This window comes from Ictidomys tridecemlineatus, chromosome 10 (genome assembly GCF_052094955.1).
Source record: "Ictidomys tridecemlineatus isolate mIctTri1 chromosome 10, mIctTri1.hap1, whole genome shotgun sequence".
In the NCBI taxonomy this organism is placed as follows: domain Eukaryota; kingdom Metazoa; phylum Chordata; class Mammalia; order Rodentia; family Sciuridae; genus Ictidomys; species Ictidomys tridecemlineatus.
The window spans coordinates 59,321,778-59,327,646 of record NC_135486.1 but is presented as its reverse complement, the minus strand read 5'-3'; the positions used below and the strand labels follow the sequence as shown (position 1 = coordinate 59,327,646).

Below are 5,869 nucleotides of genomic sequence, written 5' to 3'. Positions count from 1 at the left end.
CAGCTCACGGTGCAGTTTGTGAAGTCAGAGACAGGAGGCCCACAGGCATGGAGATGTCTGTCTATGATTTGCAGAAGTCCATGGAGGTAGGAGGATGTCCTGCAGGGCCACAGGGGTCAGGAGGCGTAGGGCTGGGCTGTGGTTTCCTGGGAGGGATGGTGAGGCAGAGCATGCAGGAGGAGCACATTGTCCTGTGTGGCTGGCCTCAGGGCTCTGGGCACGATCTGTCCCTAGGTGTCCACTGCAGTGGACCTGGATGATGAGGGCAGGGGACCAGCACACGAGAGCCCATGAGCAAGCAGGGGTGGGCTCTGGATTGAGTGGTTTACATCTGAAAGGTGTGGTCATCTGCTCTTGGTGATGGACAGAAGTCTGCCAGGGTCCTCAAGGCTCTTGATGTCACACCTAGGGACACAGAGAGGAATTGCCTCTAATTATGTCCCTGCTGCACACCTCTGACCCAGACCTGAAGCGTGACAGGGTTCTGACATCTTAATCCAATCTGAGACATGCCGCAGTCTGGCTGGGCATAAAATAACCGAGCTGCTACGAGGCACTTGTAGGTTCAAAACAGGAACTTCTTTATTGCCTGAACTCCCGCGAATGTCTCCCAAGAGGCCCTTCCAGGAACCCCACCAACCAGAAATCCCTCCTCCGGAACTTCCCCAACCAACTCGAGAACTCCAAAGTAGCAGGTGCCAACCCCCCCCCAGGGGGACAGCAGGGGTCTAATGTACAATTGAATACACAGCTTAACATAACCATCATCATCTCAATGGCTTGCTGGGTCACCTCTCAACCACTCTGTTCTGGCAAAAATGCCATGCAGCATCCCAACTTGGCTGTGGCCCTCAACAGTGCTCAGCTGTCTGCCATCCAGCAGTTGGATCTTGGGTCTATATGGCCATGGAGTGCTAAGAGCCACAGCCAAGTAATATGATGCATGGCACTTTTGGTTGTAAGGTGATGCCAGCTAGCCATTGAGATGATATGATTATGTTACGATTTACATTCATATGGATATTGGACTCCTGCTGTCCACCTTGGCCTGCTACGGGACTCCTGGAGAGTTCCCATTGGTTGGGGAAGTACAGTAGGAGGGATTTTCCGGGGGAGGTCCTTGTCCCTGGTTCCGGTAGAACCGACCGCATGTGTGGACCGGCTTGCTTCCCGGAAGCATATGGGGTATTGGCGGCATTTTCAAAAATAAAGTTTTGTTCCTGCTTGAGTGGCTCGTGATTCTGTGCCCAGCCAGACTGCGGCAATGGAGAAAGTGTAGATGAGAAGAAGCAGCAGTCCTGGCACCCATACCCCTGCAGGGGAACAGGACATCTCTTATGGCCACCCTCTTGTCAGCTCCCATGCCCTTCCACTGTCCAGCTAATGCCATTTTTTTTTTTATGTCTGCGCTTTTGTTGGTGATGTTGCTTGTAAAGTGGCCCCAAGTGTGAGCTGGGAGCCCTCTGGCACCCATCCCAGTGCTGGACAACCTGGGCTAAGGACCAGTGCACAGTGGATAAGGCGTCTTAAGCAGATGCAGACTCACAGGCAGTGACTAGCTGGTAAAATGCTAATCAGCTACTCACAGGATTTTTCCCTGGTCCCCTGCAAGCCTGTGTTCGGTGTGCACTAATTCAGTGTTCACACAACTGTCCGGAACTCTCCTGCTGCCCAGGAGCTCTGACTATAAATCTCAGCTGGGCTCTGGCTGGATCTGGTGGATGGTAGTGGTGGACAGGACATTAGGCAAGGGACACGACGCAGTTCTGACATTCTTGTCTCCTGGGACTTTGGGCCTTATTTTGGTGTCATGAGCACTTTCATGGCAGGACAAATCCCACCTGCCCTAGAGCCACAGGCTGGAGCTGGGCTCCGTGGATGCTGTGAATCTGGGCACTCCTCCTTTGGATGATGGCTTCCAAGTCAACATGGAAAGACTGGAGACTTTGGAGCCTTGTTTTTTTTTTTTTTTTTTTTTAATGGCCAAATGTTATTTTAAACACACACACACACACACACACACACACACACACAATACAATAGAAACTCAGAAATCCATGCCACATGGTAGGATGGCTACCCATATCTAAAACTTTCTCCTTTATTTATTTATTTTTTTCCATTTTAGAGAATAATAGAGCTAGACTATATTGAGTGACATAAGATACAATTACATGGGAATGAGGCAAGCAGTCTCATCTGAAACAGACTGATTTTAATTTAGAAAGATGACTCATAATCTATCTGCAATTGAAGACTAACCTTTAAGTTGAATTAATGATTACATTTAGAGATCAATTTAAAACATTCTTGAAAATATTTATGCACAAGATCTTCTGATATTTGTAAATCACTAAGGAATTGAGTTATTTTCAACAATTTCTATCTCTGCTGAGTTCAAAAGGATGCCCAGTCTCCATAAATAAAAAGTAAACAAAGGAAATGCATCAGAGAGCTGGAAGATAGTTTCATCATGGTTCTAAAGAAATCTCTTGACTTGCAGGTCACCATGCCTTATATTGGCAGTGTGGTCTTTGGTTTCCATTTGAAAAAGCTGCTCAAGAACCCAGAACAAGGAGAAAATATTTTCATAGTGTGTCACATCGTAACTGACTTGTACCTCACTGATGGACCCCCAGATCATCAGCAAAGCTGTTTACTCTGACAGAAGTAGAGATATAATAGATTTTCTCAACAAGCTGCAACTTCCTAGGGTTACCAGACTCTGAGAGATATAATGCTGCACCTGAAACTGGTTGATATGATTGTTCCCTAAAATAACCTGTTAATAGTGTTTTCTCAAATTCTTCCAACTTCTTGTAACACTTTTTAAGAATATAATTAGATAAGTTATAATCACTGATCAGTTTAGCTAAAGTACCAACAAGCTTCTGTCCAAAAGCTTGAAAAGGAAAGTTTGGGATTACGATAAAAAGCAATCAGGCCATCCATCAACTGACTAACAGATCAGAGACTGTGGAAAAGTCTTTTTCAAAGTGGGTTAAATCTGTTTTCAGACTACCTGATTCTGTCAAGTTCTTTAGTTCAAGCAGATGCTATAAGAACTGCATGTGAGAAAACAAAGGATTTTCTGGGGCAGCACAAGGTCTTTTCACAAGAGGTAGTAGTGGAAAAAGTGAGAGTATGCAGCTGTCAACAAAATGTGGGGATAGCTCCAAAGACTCAGTTCTCTGTTCACTTGATAAATCACACCCAGAATCTTCCATCGGAGTTAAGGTACTTTCAGAACTTGCATGTTCCTGAGCCAGCAACTGGGAAGATAAGTTCCCATTCTTAATTGATCCTGAACAAATCCTACTCAGAAGAAGTTTTTGACGTAACTGTGGAACTTCGGCTTCCAAGGCTTCAACTTTTGACCTCCATTTCGATTCCTGCTTAGACACCAGTGCTGCAAGGTGTTCTGTGTAATCTCTGCTGCTTTTGTCTGCCAGTTTTGATCGGATAATTGCCAAGGCCAGAGCCAGTTTTGAAGTTCTCAAATACCACGCTCGAATATCCATCCTGGCTTTTGTCCCTACTGTGGGCTGATGTTTCCAGGGATCCTGCGCAGATACAACTTCCTGGTCAATATAAAAACCCTTTCTCCTTTAAAGAAAACCATTAGTCATGTTTTAATCATCCGGCTGGGCAGGCTGACCCCTTCCTGGGGTCAAAGGTTGAAGACCTGTCTCTCCCTGGCTGCCTGGTACCGCTGACCCTCTGATGCTGCCTGGTGATGGCTGATTCACTAGCTGGATCTCCTCTAGTCAGCACCCTGGGGTGGTGAACGCTGGCCTGATAGACTCCTCCAGGTAGAGCCCTGGGCTTGCGTGAGATTCTGCCTGCTGACTCTGACTCACTACTTCAGGCTTCTCCAACCAGAGGCCTGTGCTGCTTGCAGCCTTGGCCCTGTGGACAGGTCAGGTTGATCTCCACTGGCAGCAGGCAGCCCTCCATATGGTGCCTTCCATTCTAACTTACCTTCCTTTTCCTTGCTAGTACCCAGGGGAGTAAGAAGTCCTGTGTGTCCCCTTAAGCCCCCTGTCTTGTCAGCCCCTGCTAATGGAGGCAGCTGAGCAATCCCCTTGATTGGCACCTTGCTTCTCTTACTACAGATGTAGCCTTGCCTGGCATGTGTCCTCTCTCCCCCGACCCCCACTGTCCCTAGGCCACTGCTCAACACAGCACTTCTCACACTTCTCCAGCTGGGAAGGTTGCTGTTCACAAGCCCAGGTCCTGGCTGCCAGCTGGAGCCCGTGAGGGCAGTGATAGCTTTGCCTCCAGGGGTGGGGGGCTCAGGAGGTCGTCTGCTGGCAGGCATGGACAGGCTTCAGCTGATTGCAGTCACAGTGGTGTGCAACTGTTGTCGAGGCCAGGCCAGCTCTGACCACCCCAGACGCCCGTTCGTGACCAATTTATGCAGAATATGGATTTGTATTTATGTTAAAGATAGACGTCCAAATTCCTTTTATAATTTTTATAAATAAAAGTTCTTAAATTCTGTCACTTAATAAAAACCCCAGCATGACAAGCATGATATTGTAGCAAGGTTCCTTTTCTGATGGGCCAGCAGGGTTGCTGGAAAGTCACCTAGTGTTTGTCAGCTCCTGAGAAAAGAGCCAGTACTAAGAAGAGCCAGTCTTGTTGCTTTCTGCGACTTCCTCTTTAATGCACATAGGGCCCCATGGCAAGAATCTCAGTGCCAAGGGGGTGTGTGAGCATGTGGGCATGCCTGGCCTGAGCTGGACACAAGGGCATCTTGGTCATGTGTCAAGTCCACACCAAGAGACACCCAGATTCTAGTGCCTTCCTGAGAAATAGGAAGGGCTCATATGGAAGTTTCTAGAATACACAGTGGACACCATCAGCCTCAGAATCCATCCCAACTTCATGAGACTCTGATGCGAACCAGTTTGCATGAAGGTTTCCTTCTGGTGAAGGAGGGTGTGTAGGATGGTGGGAAGAGGGGTCTGCACCCCTAGCAGGAGGAGGGCAGGTGAGGAGGAGCCTGCTATCTGTCCAGGGTTGCTCCTACAGCTCTTGTCTCAGCTCATGGGGACACAGGCTGCAGGCCAGACCAGGGCCAGGTGTACCTGGAGCACCTTTGTACTGGTGGATGAGTAAAGTCTCGCACCAGCAGCCAACTGGACTCGCCTCAAAGGTGCTGGCTTGTGTGAAGGACAGCTGGCCCCACACACTGCTGGCCATCTGCCCACAGGAGCAGCACTTCCAAGAAGCAGCATTGGTGGCCAGGAGGAAGCAGAAAAAAATATCCAGACAGAGCCACCTTGTCTGTGGACTTGTGTGGATGTGGCACCCTCCAAAACACAAAGCCAGGACCTGTGAGCCCTACTGTCCCCAGGTGGGCAGTGAGGTGCAGTTCTATACTGCCCAGGACTCCCACTTGGGCCCAGGAAACTGGGAGTCCAGAGTCTGCTCTCTGGTTCATCCAGGGATTGGGGAGATTCCTAGCAGCTCAGGCCTGGACAGTGGCCTCAGATCCCAGGACATAGCAAAGCAGGGCTGGGGAGGCTGCCCTCCACCCACACCTTGCAGGTAATCTTGCTGGGTCCACATCACTTATTTCAGGGCCTATTTATAAGCAAATTCCTTAGACTGGATTTTTTGTGGCTCAAAATGTCAAAGGGTTGTTGGTCAGTGAGAGTCTTCTCCCTCTCTCCTACCGATCTCTGGCTGAGTAGAGACAAGAGGCCTCAGCCTAGGAGAGGAGCTCTCCTCCTCCTCAGGGGCCCAGCACTGTCCTGTGCCCCACCCACACTGCAGACGCAGGCTTGACCTTTCCTTTGACTAGTCCAGTGCCAGTAGACGATTAAAACAGAGAATCTGTGGCTTTCAATCTGCATGGTTG

At 48.9% G+C, this 5,869-nt stretch overlaps 1 pseudogene; it reads right to left on the bottom strand.

The window, feature by feature from the left end:
- Positions 1 to 2,379: 2,379 nt before the first annotated feature.
- On the bottom strand, positions 2,380 to 4,496 carry LOC120887537 (meiosis-specific protein MEI4-like; annotated as a pseudogene).
- Positions 4,497 to 5,869: the final 1,373 nt, after the last annotated feature.